Below are 19,302 nucleotides of genomic sequence, written 5' to 3' on the forward strand. Positions count from 1 at the left end.
GGGTAAATGAAGGTGGTATAGAATGTAATCTTATCCCCTAAAGAGTTGCAGCTGAACCAATCACTGGCGATTAGGAACAAGCCTGATGTTAACAGGCCACAGCTGAAGCCAATAAGGAGAGTGTTATAAAAGAGTGGATTGGTGGGAACTGGAGTCAGCTGGCTGCTGTGAGGATAAGGAAGACTCAGTGCCTGGAGGAGCTGCCTACAACAAACATCAAGGAGGTACAAAGCTCTAGCAAATGGAACCCTTGCAATGTAATGATAATAGAACTCTTGCACTGTGATGACAACAATTATCCCCTTTAGATTATAAGATCTTTGTGTGGAGCAGTTTTGCTCCAACTTCTGTTTTTTAAGTGCTTTGTTTTTCTCTAGTACGCCTAATAGAACCACTCAAGCGTAAGTCAAGCTCTGCAGAATATAACTAGCTGAAATATTAATTTAAAAATATTTGTGATACCCAGATGATTTGAAGCCAGAATGGCTCAGTCAGATAACTATGGAAGGCAACTGGAATTCCTTTAAGCCTAAGTGCTCCAGAAATTATCTTCAGCATGTCTCCCAAAAGGAAAAAAAAAAAAAAAAGGAAATAGCTCCATTCACAATTAACTAGGAAACCCTGAACTTCATAAAGTAAAGAGTGAGTCTGCAAGGAACAGAAAATGAAAAAGTGTCTTGCTAGACAAAAGGCGTGTGAAAATGTCAAAAGTCAAGCTTAGGAAGAGGCTGCAAAAGAAGTTTAAGCAAATAGTGAAAGGTACCTTGGCCATATAAACAACAAAAAAGGAGTGGATGCCTTATAAATCATGGATGTGGTTGCAATTAAGGATAATTAAGGTCCCACCCCAAACTACCTGATTATTTGGCTCAGCATGAGTAATGATAATGCTGAAGTACACAGAGCTAAACCCAAAGATGTTCATGAGAATGGGTGTGGAAAGAAATTGCGTGAGGTGAAAATGAAGGGCAGAGAGCTTGCCTGTCAAGGAGGCCCAGTAGCAGAGATAATAAATCCAGCAGTAAGGTTTTTACTAAAACAGACAACAATACCATGTGACTAAAAGACTAAAAATTGAAGTTGCAGTATTTAAGGAAAAAAGTGATGCACAAAAGTGCATTGTGATGATTTCAGTCTGTAAGGACTCAGCATTTTTGTGAAAGGAACAGCTATGGAAGCAGATAAAAATTGGAGACAGTTGCCAAGGATCGACTTGTATTTTTATTTGCTAAAATACACAATGTTGTAGACAATTGCAATAAAGCAAATCCATATAGATTTCAGTAAAGTGACTGACATGGTGTTACATGCAAGTCAGTGCGATGATGCAGGAAAATCAGAGGAAAGAAACCAGCCAAAGAGCAACAGCAATTACTGTACTTCAAGGAAACTGCCCTGGCTATAGGGGATGGTTTATGTAACTGGATTAGGGACTGGTGCATTTATTATTTCTGTTAATGGTTATGTCCAAAGACAAGAACTAATTAATGAAATACACTTGTGACCAAAATAAAATATCTGGGCTGAACTACATAAAACAAAGTCTTAGTTAACAGAAGTCTAGGGCAACAAAGGCAAGGTACTTAAAAGAGTAGGAGGAATTTCTTCAGTAACTACAGATTTATCAGCTGCTGAATAAAAATGAAGAGAAAAGCCTGAATAAAAATGAAGAGAAAATATTTTTGAAACTGTTTAAACTGAGACTTTATGGAGATTACTCAGAACATGTCACAGTGAAGAAACATTAAAATACTCTGAGAAGTTTAGGAGACAGAGCCTTAAAATGGCCAAGGAAATGGTGATACCTTAAGTATAGGTCAGGAGGTGTCTTGTTTGGCTCAACCAGATGAAACCAGATGTGGTTTTAGACAGCAACAAGGGTAAACACTGGGGAGGAAAAGCTGTGCGAGTCAAAGAACAGTGCCCCATGAGCAGGTTTTCCAGTTTCCTCCACATTCAAGTTGCAGTTCTACACAGTCTGAACATTCCCAGTGCAAGCAATACATTAATAAGCCATGCATTGATGGTTTGCTATAACCGAAACCTGATCTTATACTCCCTATTTATTCCTATTATCAGTGGGAATTAAAAGCTTGTAGCATCAGGATCCCTTGGGTGCCTTTGTAATTCAGGTAAGTTGCAAAAATGCAAGATTTACTGTTGGGTTTTGTTAATGCATGTAATAATTATGAGTGTCAGTACACATACCATGTTGCAAGTGTTCACTGATGTGTATTTCTCTGTGTACATATATGTATTTGACTTCAATCAAAATGTTCAGCTGAGGTTTTAGAATATGATAAGTAAAATAGCAGTAGAAATATTCTACCTCGCTGCCAGGTAGAATATAAAATTTTTAATACTTTTAAACAATTATATTTCTCTCTCAAAATTAAATAGGAGAAATAATATTTGAACATGTAGTTACCATCACAGAAAATCTGTTTATTGAGGGCTTGACAATAATAAGCACAGCAGAACATCTACATTTTATTAGAAGTTAGCTACTGTATGTATTCTTCTCTGTAAAAATCCCTAGCTCCTTGCAGTATTGTACTTTGTACACGTGCAGTTTAACTTATTTTATCATTTTCATCTTGAAACAGTCTTTGGAATGAGCTGTAACCTTCTAAATGCCTTTGTTCCTTGGTGGAAAGGCTGAGTCACTCGTCATGAGGGATTGATGGAGGATGCAAAATCAAAAGAATATATGGGACAGATTCAGCCCAAGTGTGGCTGATGTCAGTGGTGCTCTAGGGCTAAATATGAGCCACATTTAGACTTTCTCCAGGAGAAGGGAACTGTCTTGGGCTGAGGCATCTTACCCCCATCACAACCAAACCTGCACATCAGGGCACAGTAGGATGCTGATGTCTGGTTCAATAAGGCACATTTTGCACTTCCTCTGTTAACAGGTTTGAACCTGTTCCACTGCTGCACAAATCTTTAAGTACAGAAAGCCCTACATAAAAGCTAAGCTATATTCAGACCTCAGAAGATGTGCCAAAATGACAAAAGTCAACCCTTAGTGGAAAGTTCAGAGTAGAGGGAAAATTCAAAGGCTTCTTATTTTTAACTGAGAATGTAGCAGTTTGTCTCAATTTCCCAGCTCAAACAATGTGGCAGGCTGGTGAGAGTGAGACATTTTCTATGGGCTCAGTTCCTGGTATTGTTTGCAAGCCAAATGTGAGGGTAGATAGCAATGTGTCAGCCCACTCTCAGTCATGGCACAGGCATCTCCTACTAGTGACAGGCCTGGCTATTAGAACAAAGAAACACATGAGGCAAGAGACTTAAAGACTGCTTCCTTTCTCATAAGCATTTTGGCAAGAAAATTTTGAGAAAAACATTAAGGTTTGTCCAAGGAATAGAATTATTATTAGAAAACCCCAAAGCTTTTAGTGCTCTTGACAATTTTTTTTCCAAAGAAATAAGTGACAGCTAAATAGTTCTCTGAAAATATTGGATTTACGACAAAGTCCAATGAAGCAGAGAGGGTATTGACTTGGGAAGGCTAGGGTTATGATCTGTTCACATTGCCATATTTCAAAGTGATGAACCATATTGTGTTGTTTTAACTTGTCTTTCGTTAGGTGTACAGCAAAGTGTGTGAGCAACCACACATGTGTGTGTATCTCTATGCTTATACATGCACATACACCTTTAAACACCATATTTGCAGACCATGTTAGACTTGAAAAATTGCTAGAATGCCGGACTGCAGCTTCAGGAGGTTGCAAGGAAGCAGCAATGAAGTATGAAGTGCAAATTCCCTCTTTATGACACTTGAGGGTCCCTAACTCTTCCTATACTTCAATATTAAGAGCTTTTAGGAACAATGAAGGCAATTTTTTCAGCAAGACCATAGCTGTAGACACGACATTGGGGAGGATGCAACATTCATCTTCACTCAGCTTTGTTGACAGCAAAGCACATTCACAGGGGTTGAATTAGGAAAAAAAAATTACATTTTATGTCCCTACTTCATTTAATCAGTAAATATTACTTGAAAAGTGATCATCAGTTAAATAAAACATTTTAACATGAAGTTGCAAATTCTTTAATAACAAAACAAATGTTACTTGCTGCAACTGTTTTGAAAGTTTGTAACATTAGCGTCTGTCAATGAAGGCTGGAAAATGGGTTTTAGAGGGAGTGTAGAATGTCAAATTCACTCTAAAATAATAGTAAGGTCATGTATGTGATTATCTACTCTGAATTGTCATTACTAGGATGCCAGCCTGATAAGGGCAGAAATTATGGTCATGTGGCAAAATGAAGGCTGCTGCCATACTACTGATTCCATGTGTTGAAGTGAACTTTTATTGTCAACTGGATGCATGGTTCATTTTATTTTGCAATTGTGTTAGGGAATGCCAAATACACTAAAGCTCCATAAGCAAAACGACAGTCTGACCTACATGTAAATTCAGAATAATTTAACTAGGAACACAGCTATAATAATATCACAATCAGAATCTGACCTTCTCTTGGGGATTTGGCATGATAGGCTTCTAATCAATGTGGTTCAGCTGCTTCTTATAATTAAATCAGTATAACATGGTTATATATACAGTGATACAAACCTCTCAGAAATGGAAATAAAATATTTTTTTCTCTTGAGAGAGAAAAGTTGTTTGCATCTTTGCTTTGCTTTCTAACCTTACTCAGTCTTACATAATACACAAGCTAAAATCATTGACACCTACTTTTCCGTAGTATATTCCAGTTCAACAGATCACATCTTGACACAAAATTTCCTTTCAGCATTTTCACTGTAAATTTGGTGTAGCTCCCCGAAAGTCAGATGTGAAATCCCAGTTTTGCTGAGCTCAGATTCTGTTCACTGAGCATGCATATTAATTGGTTAAATTTTGCTTTACCACCCATATCTAAAGGCTAAACTTGCTTTTGAACTCTAAGAGTTGCCTCTTCAAGCAGACTTACTGTTTCCTTAGCAGCAGCACGTGCTAAGCCACATATGATGATATCACAGTGTCTGAGGCTGCCCTGCAGTGTCACCTAGACAGTTTTTGCCCACAGCTCCTGGTAGCTGCATGCTTCAGACAGTCCACACTGACTACATTAGCTGGCAGGGCAGTAGTTTTCAGATCTAAAGTTCCTTAGAGAGTGAATCCTACTGTGGTCCTTCTTGGTTACCTCCTAGGGGTCCTCTGACAAGTATCTAGAGACTCAGAGAGCACAAGCTGACAATCACCAGAGCTGAACAACCCAGCATACTAATCCACATCCTTGTCTTTTTAGACAGTTGTTCTTTGTACCAGGACTGGCAGAGAATTTCAAAGTACTCCTTAGCACTACTGTTCTGACCCTGGATGTCAGGTAAAATGTGCAACTAAATGAAGACTCTACATTCTCTTCCATGTTATATATTCATGTTACTTTCCTGTTATGCTATTACATTAGCACATCAAGCCACCACTCAAATCAGGCTGCACTGTGCTGAAGACAGGGCCCTGTTTTTAATAACTAACTCCTTTGTTTGTGGCAAGTTGCACTGCAGCAGTACACCCTAGCACAGAGAAAGAGGAAAGAAGGGGTTGACAAATGTGTGTGGTTGTGTGATTTTACCAAACATTGTGGTCAAGCAGGCCCACCACTTACTAAAGAAATTTCTCAGACTCTGCAAGTTTATGGGTCTGGTAGCTTTAGAGAGGTCTATGGATTTTTGAAGGCTAATTTAGCCTGATACATGCGTCTTTAACCTTTTGTTCATTAAATCAGTAACTATAGTAGAGTTCCTTGCAAAGTCTTGTGGGTTTTACTCCTGGTATATCAATAACCTCACTGTTTGATAAACTATTTCCCCAGTTTGTTTTTCCTACATGGAGTTAGCATTCATTTATGAGTCCTGCTAGAGTGTGGATATGAAAATCCCAAAATGTCAGGTGACACAGCTGCATGCCAAAGGAAAATCTGGCATCAACTGACAACAGTTCTCACTGAAAGGATAAAAGGTTACCATGGTGAAAATCACCCTGCATCCCCAAGAAGATTAATCCCAGCTAGACCAGCGAAGGTTATCACCACAGTAGGTCAGGGCCTGCCCCTTCCCAGCCATCCAGCAGTAGCAGCTACATCCTCCCACTTGGAAACACTGGCTTCCTAGGCCAGAAAGGGAAGTTCCTAGAGGGGACTTTTCAGAGGAGATGGTGATCAAGGAAAGGACAAGTGATACATATGGATAATTGCTGTTCCATAAATCTAGATTATAACCACATAACAAAACAAATGTTACGTGGTTATATGTTTTGTTTGTGCACATAGCTTGTGCACAGATCTTTCGTGTTGTGCTGGGCAATGTTCACAATGAAAAATGCTATAATATCCTAAAGCTGTGGGTGGTAAAACCCCAGATTCCCTGTATTCTAGAGTGCTTTCAAAACTCTTTACTATTTTGACTGTACCTTCCTGTTGTGACTACGATATCTTGTAAATCAAAGAATCACAGAATCATTTAGGTTGGAAAACACCTCTGAGATCATCAAGTTCAATCTTTGACCAATCATCACCTTGTTGATTAGACCATGGCATCAAGTGCCAGAAACAGTCATTTCTTGAGCACCTCCAGGGATGATGACTCCACCTCCTACATGGACAACCCATTCCAATAACTGACACCCTTTCAGTGACAAAATTCCTCCTAATGTCCAGCCTGAACCTCCTCTGGCATAACTTGAACCTATGTCCTCTCCTCCTGCCACTTGTTATGTGGGAGAAAAAACTAATCCCTACCCAACTCCAACCTCCTTCCAGGTAGCTATAGGGGGCAATAAGGTCCACCCTGAGCCTCCTTTTCTCCAGGCTAGACACCCCCAGCTCCCTCAGCCACTCCTCATAATGCTTGTGCTCCAGACCTTTCACCAGCCCCATTGCCCTTCTCTGGACTCACTGCAGCACCTCAATGTCCTTCTTGTAGTGAGGGGCTCAGAACTGGACACAGGATTTGAGGTGCAGCCTCACCAGTACAGGGGGACAATTCCTGCCCTGCTCCTGCTGGCCACGCTATTTCTGATAAAGGCCAGGGTGCCATTGGCCTGCTTGGGCAATGTTCAGCCCCTGTCACCAGCACCGCCAGGTCCTTTTCTGCTGGGCAGCTTTGCAGACACTCTTCCCCCAGCCTGTAGCACTGCAGGAGTCACTGTTGTTGTGACCCAGGTGCTGGACCCAACACTTGCCTTGTTGAACCTCACACTACTGTTCTTAGCCCATGGATCCAGCCTGTCCAGACCCCTCTGCAGAGCCTTCCTGCCCTCCAGCAGATCAACACCCCCATCCAGCCTGGTGTCATCCATGAGGGTGCACTTGATTCCCTCATCCTGACAAAGATATGGAACAGGACTGGGCCCAGTACTGAGCCCTGGCAAACACCACTAAGGACTGCCACCAGCTGGATGTGGCACCATTCACTCTCTGGGTCCAGCTGTCCATACAGTTTTTGACAGAGTGCACCCATCCAAGCCATCAGCTGCCTACTTTTCTTGGAGGATGTTGAGGGAGACAGTATCAAAGGCTTTGCTGAAGTCCAGGTAGACTACATCCAACTGGGCCAAAGCTATGGAGAAAGGAAAACCAGCACATTTGCTGATAGGAAAACCAGATAATGAAGAATGACTGAAATTTTTCTCTCATTCACAGGGTTCCCTCTTAAGAGTGTTATCTCTGCCCACAGCAAGTGAGGGAAGAGTTATAAACAAAGAAAATGCTCAGTGACTAAATTGACAGAATCCTCTGAGAAATTAAGGGACAAAGAGGATTTGACAAAGAGGCATGTAAAGGAAAAAGAGCCTCTCTGTGATCGAGGAACTGGTAGACATGCCTCTCTCTGACCAGAAATATTACAGAGTGTCTTTTTGAACCCGAGCACACCCAAAAGAGCTTCAATGAGAAAATGGGCATGAAACATGAGATGCTGAAGCATCTGTAGGTGAAAAACTGCTGGAAAAGGTGGTCTATTAAAGTTGCCATCCAACTTGTGTATTTGCCTTTCTCTCCCTGGTAGTTTATGTAGGCCTGAAATTTCATAAGTCTCAGTATTTCCCAAAGTGGAGACTTTCTCCTTGAGACTTCACCACAAGGACTCTTCACTATTACTCTTTCCTTAGTAGTAGAGCAAAATCCTGAGAAGCAGTGGCATCCTGTAGTTGCTTTGATTCCACCATCCTGATGGTGTCCTTTGTCTGCTATTGTGGTAGAAAAAACATGGGAAGGGAACTGAAACCTGCAAACTCCATAAAGTTTGCAAGCAAGTTTGTGCTCCACAAGTCCCACCACAAATGCACTGTCTGATCAACATCAAAGTAGTTAACCCCTGATCAATAGTTGTAAGAACAACTTCAGCATGGAAATAGCCAAATGCTTTGAACCACAGGGATGTGCCCTGCTGTCCCTTTGCTTCTGCTGCAGCTCTGGAGTGAAGCCTCAGTAGTAAGGTAGCTGCTGCTAGTTAAGTCATAGTGTAGCATAACACATAATCTAGTTCTCTGCTAGATGTCACTTCTTTCTAGAGCTCAAAAAGGGCACCATATAGGGCAAAGCTATTTCAAGTTCCTCCTTTAAGCAACTTTTTGGTTTTATTGCCCTTTCCCTGTGCCACAGCAGCAGCAGAGGGGGTGAGGAAAGCTGTAGCTGCCATTGCTTGAAAAGTGAAGCAACAGTTGCCTGCTTGCAAAACTGACCACATCAGTGGCAGTGGGTAAAGGTGTCTGAATGGATGCCTGAGTGTGTGCTACCACAACTGCGTGGATGTGGAGGGAGTGGGAGTGGTGACATGGGCTGGTGGTACTAGTCATCATAAAGTGGCTGCAAGGAGACTGCCTATGTATTTAAAACAGGCCCACACACCAGGCATTCAGCCCTGTGACTCCCAGGTCTCAGCAGTTGTGTGACAGGCATGGGAGACATGGACACAGTGCCAAAGTAAGTTGGAGGAAATCCCTCAAGCAAAAACAAAGGCTCGGTAAGTCATTTCCTCTGAGCTGAACAGAAAGACATCTGTGTTGATACAGCTATTACACACTAATCACAACAAAACAATTCTCTTGTAAACGGCATAGACCCTGCTTGCTTTCCTCCAGGCTGACTGAAATGTGAGAGATGTATTTCCATTGAACTTTACAAGATCTTTTTCTTTCAATGTGGTTTTGCAGTGACAGTTTCTGTAGGTCAGACTGGGCTAAGAGGGTAAGGAGGTAAAGAATAGAGCCTACGTGCCATTTCAGTACAGACCCTGAACTCTGAAGTTCAGTACAGGCACCTGAGGTGCACAAAAGCCGCTTCAGTTATTCTGGCTGTGGGTTTGAGGTGGCTGGATGTGACTGTTGGCATGGTTAATTATGAAGGAAGGCACTGGAACCCCGGGGACACTGGGACACGAGTAGATCTGCGATGGGCATTGAAGAGGAGCAGCCTCGGGGTGCTCAGCCCATTGGGGATGGGGGAATGCTGTGCCCACTACCACCGCACGGCCCAGCCTGGAGCCCTGCGAGCGCTCATCCTCCCCGTGGTTTGGTAAGAGAAATGCTGTAGTCAAAGCACAACTTTCACACAATTTACAGCCAGCTGGGGCCAAGAACATATATTTTGAGGGAGCGTTTGCAACTTGCTCCGAACTACGTAATTTGCCTTTTTCTTGTACTTCTCGGACGGGATTCGAGGGAGCTCCCGACGGATCTGGTGGGCGTGGGACACCTCAGTTCAGTTCAGCCTCTCGCAGCGCCGCACCCGCCCCGGGTTGCCCCCGCTGCTTCCTCCGTGGGGAGCCGCGCTCGGCGGGCGGAGGAGGAGGAGGAGGAGGTGCCGCCTTCCCGGGCCGGAGCGAGGCAGTGCGGTGCCTCTCTCCCTTCCTCCCTCCCTCCTTCCGCCGCCCTCCACGCCGCCGGCGCCCGGACTCCTTCCGCGACGGCGGCCGGGACACGCAGGTAGAGCAGGTGAGGCCGGCCGGGGGTGCCGGCCCGCTGAGGGAGCGGGGCTGCCCCAGCGCCGGGCCCTGCCGGGGGCCGGCACACGGAGCCCCCCGGCCACCGCTCCGAGCCCCAGGGCGTGCGGCACCGCCGGGGCCGAGGGGCTGCTGCCTCGGAGCACAGGTGTCACAGCAGCCCTAAGCGGGAGCGGTGACAAAAGCCGGCTTTGAAACCTTTGCTTAAAATTGCTCTAACTGTGTGATATAAAGGGGCTGTGGCCCAGGCTGCCAAGTCCATTTGAAAGGCAACACTGATGAGTATTTCTTTATGTGACTTTCTTCTCTGAATCTTAGCTCCATGCAACCAGTGTGCTTTGCTAAGACTGTTTTGCCTCGTCTCGTGGGAAGAATTGCCTTCTTTTGAGTTCAGTTATCCTAATAATTCCTCCTGCTTTCTGTCCCACACGGAGTTACCTTTTGTTGGCAGTGCATGCTCTTACATAGCCTTGTGCTGGGATACAGCACACCTGCTGCTTGTTCAGTGGGTGACGAGACTCGCGTGGTGCTTTTCCACAGGCTTCCTTTCTGCACCCTTAAAATTTGGAACGGGTAATTATTTATGCTGTAAACTGAAGTTTTAGTACCAGAATGGCCGTGAGCTCCTTGCTTGAAATGACAGATGCTGATCTGAAATACTCAGGGTTGTTTTTTGAGTCAAATACATATTGGTTTTATAGATGGAAAAACTGACTGTAGTAGAAATGCAGGCAAAAAGCTGTCTTGTGAGTACCTGCTACTGGAGCTTTTGTTTTCATTTTAGCGTACGTGTTTCTGATATTCTGACTGTCTCACCTTTGATAGAGGATGATGTTTTGTTCAGTTTCTCAGAACTCTTCAGAGACTGGAAGATGGGTTATTACTTATTGCTGTTACATAAATGTTTAAAGTGTTTTGAGCTATCAGAAAGCACGTGCTTTTCTTTCCTTCTGGCAACACCAGCTGTGCTGCTCAGATCATTTCACCTGTGCAGAGGAGGCCCTTCAGGTGTCCTGGTCTAGTTTGCTGGGTACTGCTCTTGTACGTGGGGAGGTAGCTCCCGGACAGGGAGTTGCTTACAGTCATTTGGTGGTTATGGTTTGTAAGGGGACTGCAGCAGGAAAGGGCACATTTACTATCAGACTCTCCTCTGGTATTCTTTATGTTTCTCTGAGGTTTATTTATGTTTTATTTGTTGTGAGATACATTTTATCTTGAACCAAATGGTTGATTATTTTGAACCAAATGGTTGATTTCTATGTGAGCTTGCCTGCTGAAACCACTGAAAGCAGAGCAGCGTGATTATGTTTGGCATGTTTTTTGTCTTGATAAGATAATCTCATAGGTGCGCAAATCAAAACCATACTGGCAGTTATACCTCTGTCTTGAAGGAACTCTGGTTATCAACTGCCAGCCCTGCTTTTATTAACCCTTCTAAATTTGTAGGAATACCACCTATTTTTAATGTTAATATAGACTTTTTAAAGTCTTTGAAATATTTAAAAACCATTTACTGTGAGGTGGTTTGAACTATGTCCTAAGTTAAATCACATTTTAATGCTTAGCTGTAGGCATTGTGGATTTGGCATTGTAGTGTATCCACTAGGCTGTTTACAGTAGGTAGAAAGAGAGAAAAATAATAGAGCTGATAAAACAATATTAGTTCCATATTTTTTTATCTTGCCCTGAAACAACATTGTATTCAGAAGCACCATATGTGATAACCTGTAATGAAGTTAAAATAATTGGGAACTGGTTAATTTAATAGAATTACTTGGAAGCATCAAGAAAAGTCTTCCCCCCCACCAAATATAGGTGCAACTTGTTGTATATTTGATTACCTCTGTGTTATGTGAGCTAATAAACTGGATGCCCAAGATAAGATGCAGAATAGTGTAAATTTCATACAAATATTTATACCTCAAATATGCAAAACTTTTTCTGTTTCTTAGACAATAGGAGTCTGTGGTGCCTGCTGTCAATGCAAAGGTCATGGAAAACAGTCTTTAGCCTTTGTTAACCATTGATGTCTAAGATGTTTTTTGCTTTTGCTTAGTTTGACTTTTTTTCAGTAACCTATTACCTTCTTGCTGCTGAACCTGGAACTATTCTTTGGAAAAGGAAGATTTGTGCATGGCAAAGAATCAGTTGTAGCAGTCTACAATGACTCTCTTGCAGAAATAATATAAGTAACTATAAAAACTGAAAAATATGGAAAACAGTACTCAAACATAGTGGAGTACAGGTTGGCATGATGAAGAAAGCCTGAGGTGGTGGAGCTTTTATATTTCTAATTACATATGTGCTCCTGAAGGACATGTATCATATATTTTTGTATTTGTGCTACATATATTTTTATTACTATCTAGATACATCTATTTGCTCAGAATTACAGGTACCTTGTCTGGAAAGTGTTGGCAATGGTCAGTCAGTTGCTGCACCATGGAAATTAGAGTGATGAAGTTCATTAAATTACCTGCTGATAGCCATAGCTTTCTCCATTATGCAAAGTGCAAGGGAAAGACTCTCACTGCACTGGCTGCTCCTTACTGCAGAGGGATCAGCCCAATTTACCCTAATTCTCCTGGCCAGGACTTCATGCCAGCACTAGGCCTTAGAGGTATTACTGATATAGTGCGACACAACTCTCCAGAAACCCATGAAATTGCACCAGTGTTTTAGTAAAGGTCAGCCAGGTCTCAAGAAATGTATTTTTGTTAATGGAGCAGTTTACTTCTAGCAGCAAATCACTGGTTTGCTCTGCCAGCCCTCAGGCAGAGGAGCATTCTGCTCTCCTGCTTCTGGTCTGTTTTTCTAGGTGTATTTTCTAAAGGAAAAAGCATTAGGAAAGAAAACAGTGTGCAAGTGAAGGAAACAAGTGTTTGGGTGGACACGTCTGCTCTTTGTCTGGTGTGGCAGAAGAGGAACTGGGGAACTGAGCACTGCCCTGTGGCCATTACAGCTCTGGCAGTTCTCAGTCATCCCCTGGCCTGGCTCAGCCCCATGGGCTATGATTCAGAGTCAGGGAAAACAACATGTGAGCTAAAACCTTGAAAAACAGACAGGCACCTACATACCAGTGTGACAACAGTCTCATTGCAGAAGGTGCTTTGTGGGGACGGGAGCAGCTTTCTGTATGTCCTGGGTATGGAGGTGGGATGGAGAGAGAGATGTTTCTTACAAGTACTGTGAAGTGGCCCCTGTGTTCAGATGGGGTCACGAAATCTTGGGAAGAATTACAGAAGTCTCCTGAGAGTAGGTCTGTCCATCATGGGCAGGGTTTACCTTTCTTAGGAAGAATGACATCACCTAGAAGTTGTCTTGGGCTTGGTCAATACCCAAACATTTAAGAGGAAATGATATTGCTGAAAAGACACCTCTTGGTTGCATGGCTGTCCTGTATTCTGGGCAGTTCAGTAAAGCTCATGCTTAGTGTGGTGTGGTCCTGCTTTTGTGTGTGAGCAGGAGACAGGGTTTTCAGGAGCCTGCTGCAGAGAGAGGAGTTGCTCCAGGCGAGTCTGAGCCTGGCCAACAGCTGATGTACAAGAGCTGTTTCCCATCAGCTGTGGGACTCAGGTTTTGGTGAGGGGAAGGAGAATTGTTTGGCCATGCTAGCAGTCACACCTCCTCTGCTGAAGCAAAGCAGCAAGCTGCCAACTGGGTTACTCTCTTTCAGCTCTTAAGGTAAAAATCCTGTGCAACATTAAACAAATGCAGGAAAAAAGGAAAAAAAAAGTAGTGTGCTGAGGCCTGTGGGACCTGAGCAAAGGCTTTCTTGGCACTCCTGCTTTTTCTCATTTCCATTTCTCTTATCAGCAGATATGTGAATGGGTGCCACTTTGCCACACATAGGGTACAACTTCATGTAGGCTCAAGTAGGTCACAGCTGAGTTTCCTGTGAGGAGGGGTTTTGTTCAGCCTTGTGCCTATTGCAAGCTGTGATCTGATTAACTTGTAAGATCTAGGCCTTCTTTTCAATTGAATGTAGGGCAGAAAAGCATGGCTTTGGGTAGTAAAGGAAGCAGGATTCTTCCTTCTGAAAGAGGATCTGGCCACAACACTGGGACCCTGCCCTTCTAGGGGCACTTCCAGAGTGTGCACTGTACACTAATCTGGGACAAACTCCTGGCCATTTATGTTTATGAAACAAAAAAAGGTACTCTTTGTTGTCTTTGTTTTTTTTTTCCCTCCACTAGATAGCCACATAACTCACCATCAGACCCAGGTGATATCTGCTCCTTCATTTTAGTTAAACATTGTAAATCTGTCCTAGGCAGCCCTGTGAACAACTCTTGTCAGATTCACTATGCTAGTTTACTGGGTAGGTGAGATAATTATAATTAAGTTGAATATATATATATTCATATATATATTCATATATATATCTATCTTTATATATATATATATTAATATATTAAAGGTTGCTACTTGTCCTGTGAATTACAGGATGTCCTATATCACAGGGCAAGCTCCATATCCTGGCAGAAAAAATAACTGTGTGTTTTCCCTGCCTCCCCACTCTTATTCTGAGCATCTCTTCCTAGCTGAAGTGGCAGGCCACATCAGTGGTCTCCAGTGCTATGGCAGGAGGAGAAGAGGGGGGACTCTCCTGCTTTGAATTGTGTGACCCAGTTCAAGGGATGTGCAAAGTAAGTTGAGCTGAGTGGGCCTTTTTCTGTCCCAAAAGAGATCTCCTAAACTGATAATTTTACATATACTTTGGGATCTTTTGAAATTAGAATTTCTACTAATCTGTATCCAAAAGATGCTTAAAATAATATTTTTTTAACATGAAGAGATCTAACACTCCAGTATTAAGAGTGGCTGGTTCAAAACTGCTATTGCAACTTGAATTTTCCTTGCTTACACCTAATCTGTTACGTGTTTAATTATGTAGCCACATGTGATTTTGCTGTTTCATTCAGCCCATGGCTGGTTGGACTGTTTCAGTTTGCTTTGTTGTGGTCAGCCTTGAGGACCATCCTCCTCCTCAGAGCTGCAGGCTGGCAATCAGTCATCCTCAGTGGTCCTTGAATATAGCAGGTTCTGTTGTTGGAAGGAGACATATTTACATATTTACTCCAGAGTGTCAGATGAACTGTGAGGGTCTGTTTTATCAGCAGGGCGTTTGGGAGAATGGCATGGTGAAAGGCTGTGGAGTGTGAGAGCAGTGGGAGGAGGCCATCGCTCTGTGCAGGCAGCCTCTTTGCCACCACAGCAGCTTTCTCTTCCCACCAAGGCACTCTTTCCAACCATGAACGGGATTGCAACTTTCTGAGGGAAAAGTAAAAGTCATGGGCAAGCAGCAAAATTCCCTCAATTTGGTTTAGTTACTTTTCTGGATCTCTTAACCTGAAACTAACTCTGACAGTCAGTGTGATGCAGGCACTCCCCATGAAAAGCTGAGACCTAACCATAAATCTTACCTTTGCAGTGCCTTAGCTTTACTTCTTGTAATTTTGGCCTCAATGGGACTGGATTATGGTAGCCCATGTTGTGATGATGTTTGGTTGATTCTCCAATATCCTTGTGTCTCACCATGGATAAGCAGAGTGCAGTAAGGTACTGTGAAGCATTAATGACTGTGTTGCATGATGTCTCAAAGAGTTTGAGCTGAATGCTGTTCCTTAATACCATAAATGTCTTGTGACTCCTCACAAGTGCAAGTCCAATTCCCTGTTTAACTTGCAACAGTTGAAACAATTCAATGCATCTGAGATCTGATATCAAGAAGAGCAGAGATAACAAGCTGCTTTGCTAGAGATGCTCACTACCTTGCCTTAACCAGAGGAAAGGGAAAACACAAGACCACAGCCATGTGTCAGTTCTGTTTATTTTCAGATTCAGTGAGAAACTTTTCCCTTGAATTAATATTTATATATTGACATGAATGAAGCTGAAGTTCTTTGGTATTCCTTGTTGCTTAGGGTGCACTCTATGTGAAGGAGAAATTCTTCAAGGTCACAGCCTGGCTTTTCAGTTCTATATGAGGAGACTTTATTAGCAAGTGGCTGAAATGCAAGTAAAAGCAAGGATTTCTTTCACCACTTCCTGTGGGTAGGCAGGTGTTCAGCCATTCCCAGGAAAGCTGGTCTACAACATGCAAAGCAGTTTCTTGGGAAGACAAATGCCATAGCTCCAAATGTCTCCCCTTCTTCCTTCTTTGCCCCACTTTATCTACTGAGGTGATGTCATTGGTGTGGAACATCCCTTTGGTCATTTGAGTCACCTGTCCCTGCTGTGTCTTCTCCTAATTTCCCTTGCATCCCCAGTCTCCTTGCCAGTGTGGCACTGTGAAAAGCAGAAAAGGTCCTGGCTCTGTGCAAGCACTGCCCAGCAATAACAAAGCCATCTCTATATTATCAACACTGTGATCAGCACAGTTTCAAAACACAGCTCCATATTAGCCACTGTGAAGAAAGTTAACTCTACCCCAGCCAAAATAAGCACACCTATCCAGCATATCAGGGTAAGAGAGTCTGGAATCACAAGATAAGCAGGCTGACCTTGCCAACACCACTGCTTTGCCACGCAGGGGAAGGGCAGAACATCATCTCAGCTGAAATGTAAATGGTTGTTCATTTCGTGTTCCATCTCCTGCACTTGTTTTGTAGCAGAGGGGATGTGTCCTAGTGAAAACAACATAGGGAAAAGGTGACACATGGAACTTGGATATTTTCTGTTCCCCACTCACTGCCTTGGGTTTTTCCTGCACAGAAGGCAGTTCTGACCTGTAACTTTAGATATATTATTTAGATATAGATAAATGTTGCTTTTTCACACCTACTGAGCCCTGTCAGGTGGGACTAGTCAGTTGCTCAGTAGATGTGAAAAGGCAACATTTATCGAGTGACCTTATAATGCTACCTCAAAATAATTACTTTGAAGGTAAATATATCCGTTAGTCGACATGAGATATGGGCCCAGTAGTTCATCATCTGAGTCAACTTCTCAGCTTTGTCTTCAGCAGAAGTTCTCATGTTTGTTGAAGCATTTCTTACTGTGTAGCTTCACAGAGTCTAGCATGTGGAGAACAAGTAGTTCTTTAGTAGGTGGAGAACAAGCAGTTGTTTAGGGAAAAAAGGTCTTGGAATGTTTGGAAAGAGAAATAACTGAGGAAGTATTAGTCATTCCCTGTGCATAAAGACAGTCATAATTTGTATGTATTTCAGTATTTTAGTTAGACCATGTCAAAACAGCTGAAATAAATTGAGCTTGTTTTTGTATAATCTATCACATGCATATCTGAGATTGTATAACATTTGAGAAGACAAGTTCAAATTGTGAAGAAAGTCAATTAAGTTGACTCCTTTATGGTAGCTGGAAAGAAGGATACCCTCAGGCACTGTTGATCTATTTTCTTTTTATATTTTTCTTTCCTATAGATTTGATTTCTTTTTCTCATACTTGCAGTTTTGTGTACAAAAGCAATTGTCCTACTTGACAGTGAGCTTTAGGATTCCTTAACAGAGTTAGGTTCAACCTCTGATTTAATAGTGCTTTTATTTTTCCACCCCTCTAAACCTTCAGCTTCCTGGAGAAGTAGGAAAATCTTTTGCACAAGCATCACCCATTTCTTTTTCAGTTTCATTGCCAAATCTCATCTTTGCCTGTTTCTTTAGAAAGTGGGTGTTACTGTTTCTCTTCCCTTCTCATCAGCGGGGGATTTTTGGAAAAAGCCAAGGCAGCACTCGGCTTTACTGAGTGTCCAGCCAGTGGGGTGGTGGCGGGGTAGCCTTGGCCTGTGTGGAAGTGAAGCAAATACACTCTGCTCTTGAGGTGCTTCTGCTCCTCCAAACCAGTGCCATGCCACTTTGGAGTCAGCTCTTCCCTCTCTAATCTTATTTTGGAAACACTTGCCAGAATAAAGCAGATGGTTTCCTTTCAAAGGTTCATAAACATGTGAAAGGGACCAGTACACCACATGCCTCTTCCCAGTCCAGAACCTGTCCTTCCCTTCCTGTTCTTCCTTTATCTTTTACCTTTTCTCTGCCAGGTGAGGGTCAGTTATATTTGTACAGGTAAACCAAGCCAATATTCTTCACCAGACCTTTATGCTGCACAAATGAATTAAGCAAATCTCTTTATGCTCTGCCTCATTGTGCCAGCTACAGTCAAACCTTGTAGCATCCTGAAGTCCTGGTGATAGCACCATAGAGGGCAAAACCTGCTGGATGACAATGGAAAATTGTTTGCTATTTTCACTTTGCTTTATACATGGTATTTAGAATAAAAATAAACCTGAGTTACAAAGTCTAGACCTAGGAAAATCTGCTGTCTCCCTTTTCAGGGTTAATATCAAACACTGAAGTTTCAAAGTCTTTTTTTTTTGTGCCTTGCTTTCCCATGTCCCAAACTAATTTTCAGCTTGTCTTGCAGCAGAGAACATTACAAATGATAGAGGGTTTTGCTCTGAGTAAACTGAAGGCAAAATAGTCAATGCAAATTTGTAAATATTGCAGAGCTTTTTGTGGGAAAAATAAAACAATTAGAAGTACTCAGCTCTAGAGGAATGAATAAAAATATAAGAAGGTGATGAGGATAGTGAAAAATTATCAGTTCATCTTTTGTATGGCATCTCATAGTGCTGCTAACTCAAACTTAGTACTAAATAATTTCAAGTAGAAAATGCCCATGTCAACATATTTCCTTCATCATGGATGGTAATAATGTAATTCTTGTTTCATAAATTTCCTGAAAAATTTAGTTGTGAAGAAGTTGCCCTCTAAAGCTGTGAAAGGATAACTTAGTAACTGGAGTGTATGGTTTGCAGGCAATCCCAGTAAGGAGCAACAGCTGAATTTATAAATGACTTGGAGACCTGGACATGCCTGTTCTACTAAATCATCATTGTAAGGGGAAAAGAAACCCTTTTGGTGCTCTTACCATTTCCCTGAGCTGTTCTGTGTCCTCTCTGGGGTGCATTTCCCTTTTGCAATGGTTGATGCTCCAGTTTGGTGTGATAAACACCTCAATGCCAGCTGACCCTAAGAGGGACCATGACTTGTCATCATTGTTTTCTTTACTTACCCCAACTACCTAAGTTAGAATGCCAAAAGGAAACAAATGATTTATTTTGTAAAATGTTGTGAGCCTGTTTCCAAGAAATTTTGGAAAACTGGTTCTGATTGTGATAAAATGCTCCTTCTGTGTGTGTGCATGGGTACCTTTCAGCTGAATAAAGGATATTTTGCAGCATCACATGGTCTCAGAATCTCCAGCCAGAGTTGTCACAGAGTTGCCCCTTAGCCTGTTTACTTTTAAACCTAAATTTCATACAGGCAAATATAAATTTTATTTTTGCAGGGTTTGATTGTGTATATAAAATTAGCCATTTGTTGTTT

At 42.3% G+C, this 19,302-nt stretch overlaps 1 protein-coding gene across 1 annotated transcript in view; it reads left to right on the top strand.

Moving 5' to 3' along the window:
• The first annotated feature begins 9,894 nt into the window (after positions 1–9,894).
• The window catches only part of TEC (tec protein tyrosine kinase), a 44,098-nt gene continuing 34,690 nt past the window's right edge, over positions 9,895–19,302 (top strand). The window contains exon 1 of the mRNA XM_058803170.1: positions 9,895–9,950. The gene's annotated coding sequence lies outside the window, so the exon portion shown is untranslated. The remainder of the gene's footprint in view (positions 9,951–19,302) is intronic.

The sequence above is a fragment of the Ammospiza caudacuta genome, chromosome 4 (genome assembly GCF_027887145.1).
Source record: "Ammospiza caudacuta isolate bAmmCau1 chromosome 4, bAmmCau1.pri, whole genome shotgun sequence".
Classification (NCBI taxonomy): Eukaryota; Metazoa; Chordata; class Aves; order Passeriformes; family Passerellidae; genus Ammospiza; species Ammospiza caudacuta.